Consider the following 17,367-nt stretch of genomic DNA (forward strand, 5'->3'; position numbering starts at 1 on the left):
ATATTCTGTACAACACCTGCCACCTCAGTCTTAATTAGTGGTGGAAGAACAGTCTCAGAACTGTTTGTCTCAATTGGCCATTTAGGTTTGATAGTAAAACACTGGTTAATGATTACAATGCATCACAAAAGCTTCACAAGGAAAGGAATGTTTTGTGGACCACTTGTTTCATGGCAGTTTTAACTCATTAGTTTTTAAAATCAATAATTTTTGAATGGAAACAACTTGACCAAAAATCTGTCACAGAATTTTGAGACCACTAAAACAGTTTAATGCAGAAGAAAAGAAAAAAAAATAAAGGAGGTTACTCTGGTATGATCTGTTGTTTATGAAGTCATGCTAACTCCATGTAATCACTGCTTCAGTTTTTAGATGCTAATTAACTGTTTCCTTAGAAATCTTATTATTTTCCCAGTTATCACAGTCAAACTCACTGTGCTATCATTTTCAGATAGTTCTCTGTCACTGCCCACCCTTTTTTTTTAAATCTGGACATGTATTTGTCATCAATACTGTGGTACCTCTCCCATTTTCCACCATCTTTCAACATCACTGATATTATTTCAGCTATCACAGTTGCCAATTTTCTCTATGCCTAAGGTTGTAGTTTATATAGGCCAGGTGACATAAATTTTTCAAGGGCAATTCAACATTCTCATATTATCTCCTTAATTATCTTAGTATCAAGATCCCACTAGTAATTTTTATTCTGTTAGTTCTAATGCAAAGATCACATTCATTGGCAGAAAAATGGAATTAAAAGTAAACATTTCTTCTTTCTCTCTAGCATCAGTTATCATCTCATTTGCTTAAAGGAAAGTTGTTGTCCCCTTTTTAGCTACTCAGTTTTCTCTGGGTATAGTATTAAAGCTCACTAAAGCTCTGCCTTTTCTGAATTCTCTGTTTTAGAAATATTAAGAAATAAATATTTCTCTAGTCTGAGAAAGTGAATGAAGAAAACTTTATAAGTACTGAAATGTGTAGAAAAGTAGTGGCTGGAGTTCTTCCCTCTCATTCCCCGCCCCCGCCGATGTCGAAGACCTAGCCACTTTCTGTAGCTGGGTAAAAAGTTCATGGGGTAAGGCACTCCACTGGGTGTATTTTTCTCTCTTCTTTTTTTGCAAGCTCTTATTTTTGTCTCATCTAAGTCCAGTGATATTGATATAGATATGTAGATAGTTATATCTATCTCTTTATGTGTGTGTGTGTGTGTGTGTGTGTAAATTCCAAATCTCAGAAGTCATGAGGGTCTAGACTAAACCATTCTTCCTCCTCCAGAAGAGATATTACAATAGGATCACAGAAGTCACTAAAGGGCAGCTGAAGGTGAGAAAAGGGGCGTGAACATAATTAAAGTGAGTAGGAGTCTTCAGAGACCAATTAGTCTGACTAATTCCTGAAGAAGAATCAGCTCTACAACTTAGGATCTAGACTTGGAAATTAGTGCAATCAAGTCTCGTTTTGTAGATAAGGAAAACAAGTCCTCAGAAGAATAAGTGTGTTTTCCCAAGGCCACCTCTGTAATTAGTGGTCATCTAGGCTTTACTGGAAAACTTCAGGGCAGAGTCCACATCCTCCCAAGTCAACCCATTCTGCTTTTTGATGTAGGAATTTGGAAATGAATAGTTGTTTGTATAGGGGACAGTTCCACCACTGCTATGCTAAAAGGGGGCAGTTCATGCCCCAGAAAATCTATCACTGATCACCCAGGGCTGAGGTTCTGTAATTATAGGATTAGTCTAGGACTCAAGAGACACCTGTTTTCTAATCTTGGTGGTGTTCAATCATGTCTAACCCTTTGTGATCCCATTTGGTACTTTTATGTCAAGGTACTGAAGTGGTTCGCCATTTCCTTCTCCAGCTCACTTTACAGATAAGGAAACTGAGGCAAACAGGGTTAAATGATTTGCTCAGGGTCACAAAGCTAGTGTCAAAACAAAGCGTTTGAGACTAGATTTGAACTCAGGAAGATGAGTCTTCCTGACCCCAGGACTGGCATTCTATCCACTGTATCCACTGCACCACCTAGTTACCCCCTCCACCTAGCTGCTGCCTTCTAATCTTGGTGGTGTTTCTAAAGTGCTATTGGGAAAATCCCTCTCTTGACCTGTTTTTTTTTCACTATAGTTTCATAGAATCGAGAAGTTGTGACTGAACCTTGGAGATCATCTAGTCTACCTCCTGCATGTAACACTTCTACAAATTGAAGTCTAATCCAGGGAAGTGACTTACTCCAAGGTCACACAAGGCCATGCAAATGCCTTAACTATATTGTTGTTGTTTGACTAAATGATGCCACTCTGCTTTAATATTTCACAAATCTATAATCTTCATATTCTTAGTTGGGAATTCTATTTAGTTAAGGAAGTCATAGGAAGGAAATGGGGTTTCTGAGGAGTTTTTGAAGGAGGGGAGGAAAGTTATTCAAAGTTCATAGCCATAATAGCATAGTTCTATAATCCTTTAAGGGCTTGCAAAGTATTTTCTGCCCCTAACCCTGTGACGTAGGTAGTCTAAGTGTTCTGATCCCCATGCTCTAGCAGAAGAAATTGAGGCTCAGAAGCTGAAGAAGTTGCCCAAAGTCATCTGGCTAATAAGTGGTGGGCAGAAGACCTGGGTTTGTTCTTCATTATGAGTCATGTGGTCTTCCCACTGAATTGCACTTCCTCTCTATCTGCTTGATAATTTTTATTCCTCCATGGAGAAAAAAATGAAAGGTTCACCAGTTTAGTAGTTCAAAAATAATCAAGTATATTTCATATAGCATTTACAGAGCCTGAAACACCCAAAGAAAGTCCTCAGCAGTCAGAAACCAACCAGTTGTGAAGTCTATCAGCTGTGAAGCCAGTACGATGATCTATCACAAACTTGAAGCAGAATTCATCACAAGGTGGTATCCAGAAGTCTGTGCAGAAGAAGGGATGTGTGAACAAGAGCTTCAAAGAGGAGAGAGTGTGCTTTCTGTGTCACCCAATAAGAAACATCTGCCTGTCCCACAGAAGAAGGAGAGAAGGGACATGATTGAGCTGTTTGTTAGAAGCCATTATTGCTAGATAAAAGCTAGGAGGTGGTGATTGTCTCAAGGAGTCCTTCTCCTGTGATTCCTTAGCCTTAGGATTAGGAGCGTTTTCTTTTACAGCAAGGTCGAGCAAAGGCACAACTTCCCACTTTGGTCTCATTCCAGGGACACATCCCGTTGCGACAAAGACCAGAACTCTCCTTGCATGTTTGAGCACTATTTATTGAAGTGCTTCTTTGGAGAGGATTATTTCCTGCATGAAGAAAAGAACCTTTAAATTAAAACTCAGTCTCAGCCTAACAAAACCAGACTGAAAACATCAACTGAAAGGGAAACTCTTTGTACCCCAAATTTCTACCTCTGATATTCAAACTCTTATCTACCTATTTTTTCCTTAATTAATCATCAAACATTTGTTGTGTACTAAGTATTAGACCCTGTATATGGCTCTAGGGAAATAAAGGCAGAAATAAAATATACTCTGCTCTTAAACAGCTTACATTCTCAGAGTGTAGTGGAACCACATATACATGTAACTATATACCAGCTATTTGCAAAGTAAACGGAAGATGATCTGAAGAAAGATAGAGTTGTACCTAGGGATATCAATAAAGGCCTTATGTAGAAAGGTGAAGCTTGAGTTGAGCTTAAAAAGAAGCAAGGAATTTTAAGGGGCTGCAGGAGAAGAGGGAATATGTTCTAGGCAAGAGCAACAGCCTACACAAAATCAGGGGGATGGAATGCCATGTATAAGGAACAGCAAGAAGCAGCTCGTCAGGACTGTAGTATCCAGGAAGGGGAGTAATATTTTAATGAGGCCAGAAAAATAAATTAACCAAAATGTAATTCTACAGATTATATTTACTATCCTTGTGATTGTGGGTAAGATACTGCTCTCCAACCCTTAGTTTTCTCACCTTTATGTAGCTATAGAGGAACAACTAGGTGGCACAGTGGATATGACACTGGTCTTGGGATCAGGAAGATTCATCTTCCTAAATTCAAATATGGCCATACGTTACTAGATGTATGACCCTGGACAAGTCACTTAATCCTATTTTCCTCAGTTTCCTCATCTGTAAATGAGCTGGAGAAGGAAATGACAAACTACTCCAGCATCTTTGTCAAGAAAACACCAAATGGGGTCAACAAAGAATTGAATACAACTGAAAAACAACAACAAAATGTAGCAGTAGGATAACAATATCTGTAATGCTTCTGCCAAAGGGGTATTGTGAAGGTCACATGAATAAGGTATTACAGAATTTTTCAAACCTTAAAAGTCTATTTCTTGTAATTAGCATTAACAATATAAATAGTAGCAAATATTTTCAATGTTAGGGCTTTATTTGATTTTATAATTAATTTATTTGCATTTATTGAGATCATCAAGATATAACAAACACCAAAAATAAACAAAAAATGGTACAACAGAAGAGAGGAACATATTTCTTAAAGGCTTCTCAGAAAGATACTAAAAGAGAAAAAAGAACAACACCAAAAAAAACCCGACAAACTGAATACTGTCACCATTTAGTATACCTTTTGCTCTCAATGGCACTAGGAAATGTAAAGTCAGGGAGAGCCCTGGCTTTCATCTAAAGACAATCTTACTTAATAGTCTCAAAAGAGTTACTGTTTGTGTGACTTTGGGCAAATTCCTTCCCCTCCCTGGGCCTTACTTTTCTTATATTTAAAATGAGAGGGGTGGACTAAAAGATTTCTTAGATTTGTTCCTGCTTTAAATCCTATGAAAGTTCAACAGGGACCTGGGTTCAAATACACATTTTGTGTGGTCATAAGCAAATCTCTTAACTTCTTTGGGCCTCAGTTTCCTTATCTGTAAAATGAGGGAATTGGAGTAGATGACCATTTTTCTTGCAGTTCTAACTCTATGATTCTATTATCCAATGAAACTTCCTGAGACTCAAGTTCAAAGATAATAATATGGTTTATCATATTTTTATTTACTTTGTTAAATATTTCACAATTATATCTTAATCTGTTTGGGTCATATTCCAAATGTTGTGGTCTGTATATGGCCTTTGGCCCATGTTTGAAACCTCTTGTGTGGTAGATAGAATGCTGGTCCTGGAGTCAGGAAAATATGAGTTCAAATCCTGCCTCTGATACTTACTAGTTATATGACCCTGGAAAAGTTACTCACCCTCTGTCAGCCTTAGTTTCCCTATACAAAAAAAGGGGAAATTGTATACAACATCCTCTAAGGTCCCTAAGAGCTCTAAATATATTCCTCTTCTTTCTTTTTTGATAACGCCTTACTTAGGGTGATTGGTGCTGTGTTTCAATAATAACGAATGGGTTTTTTGTTAGGAAACTTTTCAAATTTGTTATGGTCCATTTAACAATTCCATAAGTTTATGTCAAGACTAGCATTGCATCAGTCCTAATTGCTTCCCATTAGGCTTTGATTTCAGGAAATCTCTAAGTTTCTTCACATACACTGCTGTAGCTTTCTCCTTGATAACATTAGGTTTTATGTGTTTTCTCTGGAAGAGAAGAGACTGAGCTATTGATAAGTATTGCTTTTGTCCATTGCTTCAGTTTGGTCTCTGGATTAAAGTTTGAAGCTTTTAGTCTCTATTTTTCCTCAGCGTATATTAAGAATTTTACAAAAAATAATTACAACTTTAAACTCTTTCCCTCTCTCTCTCTCTCTCTCTCTCTCTCTCTCTCTCTGTCTCTCTCTCTCTCTCTCACTCTCTCCTCCCCCTCTCTCTCATATATATGTGTATGTGTGTATATACAACACACATACACATATATACATATCTCTTCATATATATGCATATATATTCATATGTATGTACAGATATATGCATATATGTATGTGTATATATACACATATATAATATTTTGGTATAATTGGAGAAAGATGCCATTACCTAGAGAAGCTGCTTAATTTGTTATTGTTAATATTATCATCATTAATAATTAAATAAATATGATGATGATAACATAGTCCTACCTTCACCATCCTCAAGGTTTATCTTCTCTACCTGCCCTACAACTTCAGCTGCATCTTCCTGTGTAGTCTCGTTCTGTCTCCCTGGGGAAGCCTGAACCTGGAAAAACAGAAAGAGAAAAGCAAAGAGAAAGCAAAAGATTCTCATGATTGTTAGTTTGGGAGCTTCAGGAACCCCACAATCTGCTGCTTACTAGGGACTATGCTTGGAGTCTCCAATTTATAGGAGATGGCCTAGATCAGGGCACATGAGGACAGCTGGTTGGCTGCACATTATATGTTAGTTTCTTTGATATTGTCCAACTCCTGAGTTTTATATCCCCTCATTTCCTCTGTTTGCCAACAGCTGTCCAGTGACTTACCCTGCTTTCCAGCTGCTTATCTTTCTTTTCACTTAAAAGCAGTCCAAGAAATAATCAAAGGAACCCCCTTTTAGGCCTCAGGGTTTCAGCTGTTGGATTCAATGTTATCAGCTTTCTTTGAGGCACACCCCCCCCAGCCACTTTACTTCACCTGATCAGCAGTCCTAAAAGAGTCACCTGACACATGAAGATCAGGAGCAGATTAATTAGTGCTTGCAGGAATATACATGGGTGTAGAGATGCTTTGGGAAACCCAGAGCAAAGGTCTCTTGTGTTTTGGGTTCCCTTTCCCTTGGTATTTGGTCTAGGAGAGAGACAAGGGATGGTTGTCAGATGTACAAACCTGTGCAACACTTCCCTCTATGGGTTTTTATGATTACAAAGGAACTTCTGGGTTAGAAATTAGGCTTGCTTTTGGAATCAACTCATTCCCTTTATCCAAAGACTCCACCTTCCCCAGATAAGAACCTTTCTTTACTTCATTCCTACAATTCTCCTTACAGCAAGTTCAGCAAGTAGAAGAATGAATTATCTGTTCCTGAAAGTCACTGTATCTATGACTGGAGGGAAAGATAAAGTAATGGCAGTGGAATGGGATGTACCTGTTGGCTAATGAAAGGTTAACATGCTTTCTCAGCCATTTTTGACACTATTGGTCCAACTGCTCCAGCAAGGCCCATTGGGATTGTGTTCCCTAAAAACTTTACATTGGTTTCTCACCTTACATCCTTCTCTCTCCTCACCCTCCTTAACCATTCAGTTGATTCTACTGCAACAGTATCTCTCCCTTCCACACCTTTGTCTTTACCTACAGTGACACTATCAAGGTTCAGGCTCTTGTCCCTTGGATTCTTACAATTGCCTTCTAATTAGTCTCCCTGACTTCAGTCTTTTCCCTCTCCAATCTATCCTTCACATAGTAGCCAAAGTAATACTGCTAATACTTAGGGCTGACACTCTCCCTCCCTTACTCAGGAAGTTCCAGTGGTTTCCTTTTGCCCCTATGAGAAAATACAAACTTCATTGCTTGACTTTTACTGTTCATCGTAATCTTACTCCAGGTTACCTTACTAGACTTGTTCTATATTATTCTCCTCTTCGAACTATTGTCCAGCCAAACTGGCCTATGTATTATTCCCTGTACTTGACATTTGATTTCATGTCACACGTGTATGCCTATCTGCCTGCTGTCCTTCAAGGATAGAATGCATTCCCTCCCTACAGCCACCTCAAAGAATCCCAGGTTTTCAAGGTTTAATTGAAGTGGCAACTCCTGTAGGAAGCCTTGCCTGAACTATTGTTAGTGCCATCCCTGCTGAAATGACTGTGGATCTACTTTAATATACTTTTAACATATATTTACTTTTCTATATGCATGCTGTTGTCCCTTTGTTCTGTTTGGCCCTAGTGTAACAACAATGCTGCTCGAAGCTGATGTGGAGGTGTAAAGCCAATAACACCAGCACACAGGAGGGCTACTAGCACAGGTTCTTTGATTTGCTTTTCTAAGGAAATTTACGGGGTTTACAAGATCACTTTAATTAAACATACATATATCACTCACTTAATTCAGGGGGAAAAGTCAGCACCCTGAACTTCAAAAAAAAAATAGAAATTACAAGCAGAAAGTATATGAACAGAGCAAATAACATAAATCAGCAGACAGGGCTGTCTGTCCATAGCAATACATACGTAGTTACCATAGAGAGAAGCACCAACATTTGGGTTTTCAAAGCTGGGGGCTCCTTAATGGCTACCCAGAGTCTCATCTGGCCAAATCACAAGAACGCTGTTCCAGTGAGTGAACCCCCAAGCAAAATGCTAACCTCCGAGTCAGGGTCAGAGGGCATCACAACCATGTGACTCAAAGTCATGTGACTTAGGCTTTCTTGTGACTTAAGTAGGTCATTAAAGACTCTTGATTCAATCAAAGACTCTTGATTCAAACAAAGGACTCAATCAAAGGCACCTGACTGCCTTAGTGCTGAGAAGCACTCCAAAAGATAAAACAGCAAAAATTCCCACTTTGCAAGAGACAAAGATAAAGAGAGAAATTTAGACTTGGTGTCAGGAAAAAAAACCAAAACACAACAAAATTTCCTAAAAATCAGAGCTGTGTGTAGTATGTGTAGTGTTCTGCCTTTTAAAGAAGTGTGTTTCTCTCTTTGGAGGTTTTAGGAAGAATCCAAAAAGCCACTTGTCAAGTGAATTGCCTCAAGGACTCCTTTTAGTGTAAGGAATTTTTAGAGTAAGGGTTGGACTAGATGACTATGAAGTCTTCTTCTGGATCTGAAGATTTGTGATGCTTTGAAGGAAAAAGAGAGGTTTAGATAAAGTATTATAAGAAACTCCAGGAGTAAGAGACACTTTGACCCTGGAGGGATCAATAGGAAGTTTTCCTAGAGGAAGAGTCACCTAAACTAGGCCTTGAAACAAGGTTGGGATTTGTATGGTCACAAATGAGAGTGAGTCTGCTTCAGGCATGGTGGATGGTGTTATTGAAGGTAAGAAGCTGTCTGTGATACTAACTTTGATAGACTTGGCTCTTCTCAGCAATACAAGGTTCAAAGACAGCTCCAAAGGATTCATGATGGAAAAAGCTATTCCACATCCAGAGAAAGAATTATGGAGTCTGAATGCAGATTGAAGCAAACTATTTGCTCTCTCTTTTTTTTCCTCTTCTTTTTCAGTTTTATTTCTTCTTTCTCATGATTCACTCTATTGGTCATAATTCTTCTTTACAACTTGACTATTGTGTAAATAAGTATAATGAGGAGGTATATGTAGAACATATATCAGATTACATGCCTTCTTGGTGGAGAGGGGAGAGGGGAGGGAGGGGAAGAAAATTTGGAACTCAAAAACTTGTGGAACTGAGTGTTATAAACTAAAAATAAAACATCTAAAAATTTTTTTAAAAAAATTCCTCATTAGAAAAAGAAAGTAAGAAGCTGAAAGAGAGAAGGCAGGAGATGGGAGATGATGAGTAGATTACATTTGACTGGCAGATAGAACACGAGAATAATTTGAGATAAGGCTGGAAATGAAAGGCAGTACCAGATTGTATAGTACTTTTAATGTTAGGATAAGGAATTTGTATTTTATTAAGAGCTATTGAATATTTTTGAGGAGAGGAGTAATGTGATCAATGTGGTACCTTAGGCAGATTACAAAGAACACTTTCAAAGTATCAGAGAAGAGAGAGATACGTGGTAGATGGAGAGTCTCGGAGTCTTTCCATTCAGTTCAACAAACAGGTCCTTCTTATGTGCAGAATTCTACTATTATTCTATAATTCCAGTCTCATTTCAGGAGAAGAAAATCAAATCAACATTTGAACTGGGACTTGGGGGCATAGTTGCTTATTTGGAAGGTTGTAAGAGTCAGTCAGCAAGTATTTATTAGCACTTACTATGTGCCAGGCACTATGCTAAGTTATATAGACACATGTAATTAAAAACAATCTAATTCCTTATAGTTAACTTTCCTCCTATTTGAATATCTATGATTGAGAGTCAAAAAAAAAAACTGTCTATCATTGAAATCTTTCCCCCTCTTATATTTGGGTAAGCTGGTTTCTATTGCCAAATCACCAACCTCACTTTCTTTTCCAGAGCCATGTGGGTCCAGTGGCCAGATATTCCTCAGGATGACTGGAGATGGCCCAGGATGCAATGGGAGACCCTGGCCCTTTTAGGCTAAAGTCTTTTCAGGATGTCGTTTTGAATATCCTCCAGCTCTTCATCATGCTTATTATCACTGCAGGGGGTACCACCATTCCCAAGCCTTCTCCCCCACCCCCACACTGGGGCCTTCCCACAAACAAACACTCACAATCCTAGCTGTCTCCTTGCTTGCATCCTCTGTCTCCCTCAGCTCTAACAGCTCTTACCTCACTTCCTCTCAGTTCTGCTTCACCCTTCCTTCTCCACCTGTTCAGCAAACTCCTCCCACCACAGGCTTCATGCATCTTAGGCTTCCATGTGACTTAAGCAGGTCACATGGGACTATCAATGGATGGGAAAGATCTTCCGATTAAGCAAAAATACATTAACAATACAACAGCTCAAGTGCCACTTTCTATAGGAGGTTTTCCTGATCCTACCAGTTTCTAATTGCTAACCAAGGGGAGTATGGAGCATTCAGGTAGGACCAACACACTGGTATAAGGGCTTGCTAAGCCTCTTTTGGGGTGGCTCATCCACCTTTGGTGTCCACCTGCCACACAATTCTCTCCTGTGGTTCCAAGAATCCATAGCAGAAATTGTGGCCACACCCCACACCCTGTAAACCATCTCAGCATATGGACTAAACCAAGATGAGGGTAACCAATAGGACACAAACCTATAGGTTAAGGGGGTAAAGGAGGGTATCTACCCCAAGTATGTGAAGACATCCCCTGTTGGAATGGGCAGATGAGAACAATTTGCTCAAATGCCCATAAAGACAGCTGAAGAAGGCTCTGTGGAGCACTTAGAGCTTGGTCAGATATTGAAGACACCAAGTTCATGTACATCATCCCAGGCCATTGCCAGCCATCCAGACTTTTGTCTCACCACTGGACGTGCATGACTCCAGAAGAGTGAGGCTGATGACTTTGTGCAACTTACCCTCATTTAAATTCAATTTATGTGCAAGTCAAGATATCACTCTGTGATGTCACTGGTCTTCAAAAACAAAGGATAAACAACAGCAACAATTACTAACCATCCCTCCCTTCCCTCCACCCCCCATCCCCTTCCCTCCAATGTTAACTCCTTGAAGACAGGTTTCACTTTTATCTTTGTATTAAAGGTGCTTAAGAGGCAGCCATGGCACAGTGGACAAAGAGCTAGCCTAGGGAATTAGTTAGACTTGAGGTCACAGGTAAGGCTCTGACACAAACAAGTTGTATACTCTGTGCAAATCACTTAATCTCTCAGTGATCTAGGCAAGACTAAAACTATCTGCTGTAAATAAAGTAATGACTTGTGTTGGGGAGTTCCCTCTGTCAGTGAAATCACAGATATAACCTTATTCCTATTCTCAATACTTAGCACAGTGAGTGTATTTGGTAAGCAGCTAGTTAGCAAGATGGATTGAGCTCTAGACTTGGAGTCAAGAAGACCTGAGATCAAATCCAGCCTCAATAATTTATTACTTGTGTGACTTTGGGAAGGTCATTTAACCTCAGTCTACTTCAGTTTCCCTATCTGTAAAATGGGGATAGGGCAACTAGGTGACACAGTGGATAGGGTACTGGACTTGAAGTCAGAAAGATTCATCTTCCTGAGTTCAACTCTGACCCCAGACACTAGCTATGTGACCCTGGGCGTGTCACTTAACCCTGTTTTCCTCAGTTCCTCATCTGTAAAATGAGCTGGTGAAGGAAATGGCAAAATCACACCCATATCTTTGTCAACAAAACCCCAAATGGGGTCAGACAAGAATGAAATGACCAAACAACAACAACCACAACAAAAAGGGGGATAATAATAACATCTGCTTCCCAGGGTTGTTGTGAGGATAAAATGAGACAGTATTTGTAAAGCATTTTATAAACTTTAAAGCACCATGTAAATGATATTATTTATCAATTAATGCTTATTGACTGATCTGGACCTAGAGTCAGGAAGAGCTGAACTCAATTTCTACCTCAAAGATACCCTTAGTAGCTTTGTGACATTGGGCAAATCACTTAACATCTTTTAGGTTCAGTTTACTCACCTATAAAATGGGGACAATAACTATGATACTTGCTTCACAGGACCGCTCTGAAGAGCTAAAGGAAGTAAAATCCTTTACAAACTTTAAAGTGCTATAGAAATGTCAATAATTATCACTCCTTAGTCAACTTAATTATTCATTTTTATTTGCTTATCAATTAAGCACCAGCACTGACTGCATCAGGCTTTCAATGCTGTCAGATACACCTAAGAACTTGAGGAGCACATCTGAAAATCAGTGTAGGATGGTAAACAGAATCCTATTGAAAGACCTGAATTTAAACCCCGCCTTGAACACTAGCCCTATAATAATCATTTGACTTTTATGATCCTTAGTCTCCTCACTTGTAAAAGGGGTTTTAAAGTGACTGTATTATCTAGTCACAGGATAGTTGTAAGGATCTAATATTATGTTGTATATAAAATACACATCAATTATTATTCTAGATGTAGACTGATTAATTCATATGATAAGGGCATAGAGTCCACCTTAAAGCCAGGGAGACCTAGGTCCATCACTCCTCTGACACATTCTGACTGCAATCTAGGTCAAGTCTCTTAACCTCTCAGTGCTCTAGGTGACTCTCTGAGAGTCTAATGCAGAGAATCTTCTGATTTGCATTGGTCAAGGGAATTTCTATACCCAGAAGTTCCTGATAACAGGAAAAACAAAGTTCTAGTCTCTATTCCTACCCTAAGTCCCTTAAGGACCTTTGCGAGGAAATACTTTACTTTCCTAATTTGCATGGTTGGGCAGATTTGAAAGTTATATCACAGTTATTTACCAATTCTATAATTCAGAATTTTTCCCAATTTAGACATTCTTTCTTCTCTCCACAACTTCAAGTCCCACTTAGCAAAAATAGCTTTATAGCCAAGTGGAAAAGGGCATTACTACCAACCACATGGTGTGATTTGATGAATGCTGGGTAAGATTCCAGGAGTGAGGAGACAGGAGTTCTGATCTCATCTTGGTTACTAATTGTGCTAATCAGGACTCAACTAGTTCAAACCTTTCATTTTCCAGATTAGGAGGGTTGACAAGGTGAATTAACTTTCCCATGTTTCTGCCAGAGCTAACATTTATGGGTCCAGAATGTGAAATTCAACTATTAATGCCTCATTCTACTCTCCACAGCTTTTGCAAGGGTGTCAAGACCCACTTAGGGGCTGGTTGACAGGTAGCTGAGCATGAGGCCAGATGCAAATGGCACACAGAATAGTTCATAGGGATTTAGAGTAGAAGGGAACTTACAGCTAACAGAGCATAAATCTGTTAGTCTATGGATGAAGAAACTTATGTTTGCAGAAGTCGTGATTTGCCCAAGATCACATAGACAACAGGTATCAGAGCTAAAATTTGAATCTAGGTACACTGACTTCAAGTCCACTTTGACTGAGGAATTAAAAATGGGAACGGGTAAATGAATGAAGAGTCAGGAAGACATCATTGAATAATATCATGTATTTCATAAGTTTGTTTAGGAAGGTTTTAGTAGAAATTTGAATTCCTGGACTACTTGTTTCTGTCAAAGATTCTGAACAGTTTGGGGGCGGAGCCAAGATGGCTGCTGGTAAGCAGGAACTAATATGAGCTCTGTACCGAGTCCCTCCAAAAACCTATAAAAAATGGCTCTGAACCAATTCTAGAATGGCAGAACCCACAAAACAGCAGAGGGAAGCTGGGCTCCAGCCCAGGACAGCCTGGATGGTCTCTGGGTGAGGTCTATCCCACATGGAGCTGGGAGCTGGGAGCTGGGAACGGAGTGGAGCAGAGTCCAGCGTGGGCGGCGTGGACCATCCAGACCAGAAGCCGGGCGGAGGGGGCCCTAGCACCCTGAATCAATGAGCTGCGGCAGTTACCAGACTCCTTAACCCACAAACACCAAAGACTGCGGAGAAGGTTAGTGGGAAAAGCTGCGGGAGTAGAAAGAGTTCGCGGTTCGGCTTCCAGCCCCAGGGGCAGTGGAGGTGGGGCAGCTACAGCTGTTGTTACTTCCGGCTCCAGGCCCACCTGGTGGGAGGAATTAAGTGGCGGATCAGAGCAGGAGTGCAAGGCCTGCTGAAGATCTAAGCCCAGTTCGGGTCTGGGGTTGGGGAAGGAGCAGTGCTGGTGTGGCAGAGCTGGCACCTCCCCCCCAAACATGGAACATAGAACTCTGTAGTCTACAAGCAGTCATACCCCGTTGAAAAACTCAAAGGTCAAGTTAGTTGACTGGGAATATGGCCAGGCAGCGAAAACGTACCGAGATTCAGTCTCAGACTTTGCATTCTTTCTTTGCTGACAAAGAAGACCAAAACATACAGCCTAAAGAAGTCAGTAAAGTGCAAGAGCCTACACCAACAGCCTCCAAGAAAAACACGAACTGGTCCCAGGCCATGGAAGAGCTCCAAAAGGGTTTGGAAAAGCAAGTTAGAGAAGTAGAGGAAAAATTGGGAAGAGATGAGAAGGATGCAAGAAAACCATGAAAAACAAGTCAATGACTTGCTAAAGGAGACCCCAAAAAATACCGAAAAATACACTGAAGAAAACAATACCTTAAAAAACAGACTAACTCAAATGGCAAAAGAGCTCCAAAAAGCCAATGAGGATAAGAATGCCTTGAAAGGCAGAATTAGCCAAATGGAAAAGGAGGTCCAAAAGACCACTGAAGAAAATACTACTTTAAAAATTAGATTGGAGCAAGTGGAAGCTAGTGATTTTATGAGAAATCAGGGTATTATAAAACAGAACCAAAGGAATGAAAAAATGAAAGATAATGTGAAATATCTCATTGGAAAAACCACTGACCTGGAAAATAGATCCAGGAGAGATAATTTAAAAATTATTGGACTACCTGAAAGCCATGATCAAAAAAAGAGCCTGGATATCTTCTTTCAAGAAATTATCAAGGAGAACTGCCCTGATATTCTAGAGCCACAGGGCAAAATAGAAATTGAAAGAATCCATCGACCGCCTCCTCCAGTAGACCCCAAAAAGAAATCTCCCAGGAATATTGTCGCCAAATTCCAGAGCTCCCAGATCAAGGAGAAAATACTGCAAGCAGCCAGAAAGAAACAATTTGAGCATTGTGGAAACCCAATCAGAATAACCCAAGATCTGGCAGCCTCTACATTAAGAGATCGAAGGGCTTGGAATATGATATTCCGGAGGTCAATGGAGCTAGGATTAAAACCTAGAATCACCTACCCAGCAAAACTGAGTATCATGCTCCAAGGCAAAATATGGATTTTCAATAAAATAGAGGACTTTCAAGCTTTCTCAGTGAAAAAACCAGAACTGAATAGAAAATTTGACTTTCAAACACAAGAATCAAGAGAAGCATGAAAAGGTAATCAAGAAAAAGAACAAGAAAAAGAAATTGCAAGGGACTTACTAAAGGTGAACTGTTTTGTTGACATTCCTACATGGAAAGATGATGTGTACGATTCATGAGACCTCAGTATTAGGGTAGCTGAAGGGAATATGCGTACATATATGTTTATGTATATATATGGGTGAATGTGTATGTAATGTATATATGTATGTGTGTATGTGTATATATATATATATATAGAGAGAGAGAGAGAGAGAGAGAGAGAGAGGGAGGGAGAGAGGGAGAGAGCAGACACAGGGTGAGTTGAAGATGAAGGGAAGATATCTAAAAGAAATAAAATCAAATTAAGGGATGAGAGAGGAACATACTGAGAGAGGGAGTGTCGGCGGCCGGACGGGATGTGCCCCACTTTGGCACCCCGTACTCCCCGACTACCGCCTATCACTCACCCTGCCCTCGGGTCTTCAGACGTCTCCGGCTCCTCTCGGGGGATGCGAGAGGAGAATCACCAGGCAGAACGCCGGAGTCAACACACACACAGCTTTATTGCATGGCGTACCAGAAATCTCACACAAATCCCACTGACCCTCTCTGGGGAGCGCCTTATATTGGGTGTTTCCGGTTGGCTCCTCCCCAGTTCCTCCCCGAGGGTGGAGCTCCTCCAGTAAGAGCCGCCCCGGTACTGACGTGGTGGAAGCCACACGGGCACTGCCGCGTCAGCAGGTCCAGACTCTCTGGCGTCTCACTACCCTCTCGGGGGGCCCAGGCCCAGAGCGCCCCTAACATCTCCCCCTTTTTGTTTTATGAGCGGCGCAGAACCCCAATCATACAAGAAGTCAGGCAGGGTAAGCACAAACAGGTGAGAAGGGCAAGGACGAGGACAAACCCCCCAATGGAGGCCCATTGGAGTAATTGATGGAGTGTCCCACCAGTCCTTGGCGTTGTTACAGTTCTTGTCCCGGTCGCCATTGAATTGTAGATTCGGGGTAAGGGCCCAATGCGTGGGAGTCACTGCCAGGGGTGGCAAGACGGCAGGAGCAGCTGTGGATGGGGTCGCCAACTGGATCATGGCAAGCAGGCAGCTAAGGGCGTTGTTGAAGGCAGCCCTCTGTCTCCGGACGGTCCTGTTCTTCCCTGGGCGTCGACGGGGGGCGCAACCTCACGGACCCGGCGGTTGGGCACCCAGACTTGTTCTCCTGTGGCGTCATCTGTAGAGACACAAAGATACCCTCTCCCTCTGATTACGACCCTTCCCGGCCTGTGCCACTCCCCTTTCTCATCTTTCCACCATACCGTGCTGCCTTGAAGGCACGCAGTTGGTGGTGTCTCCTTTTGGCCTGGTTCCTGTTTTTCACACCGGTCCCCAGCATAGTATTTTAACGCGGGTGTGAGGCCATCGTCACGGAATTGCAAAAAATTGGCAGTAAAGGTGGCTGTAGCAAGCTGCGCATGGGTCAGCCTCCCCGCCATTCCCCCCTATTGTTTTATGACAATAGGACTCACATACATAAGGGATTTAATTAAACATCTTTCATTCTCTACGTGAAACTTGTCCCAGTGTAAAGGCTAAATATTAGAATCCTTTCTATCTATTGTACATAAACTTTCAGTTCCTCAGCAAGCCAAGTGCATTGTTTAGGACCCACATAACTCAAACAAGTTCTTTTTCTGGGCTGATGACCTTGCCCGTGCAGAGAGTGCAGAGAGTTTCCAAGGGCCTTGGCAATGTTACAAAATAAGGAGAAGCAACATGGTCTCTAGGAAGGGGTTACATAGAGAACTCTGTGTGCTATCTGTTGCTGTTCCTCTGAGCAAACTTATTCAAGGTCGAGTCTTACCAAAAATTATGCAAAGGAGTGCACAAAACTTTCCTTCATAAAAAATCTCTCTTTCTCAGACAGCTTATAATTTATCCTGATATTATTAATTTCCTAGTGCTAGCAATTCTTAAATTTTGATTACCAAACCTTTTCCACAT

The sequence above is a fragment of the Trichosurus vulpecula genome, chromosome 3, assembly GCF_011100635.1.
Source record: "Trichosurus vulpecula isolate mTriVul1 chromosome 3, mTriVul1.pri, whole genome shotgun sequence".
In the NCBI taxonomy this organism is placed as follows: Eukaryota; Metazoa; Chordata; class Mammalia; order Diprotodontia; family Phalangeridae; genus Trichosurus; species Trichosurus vulpecula.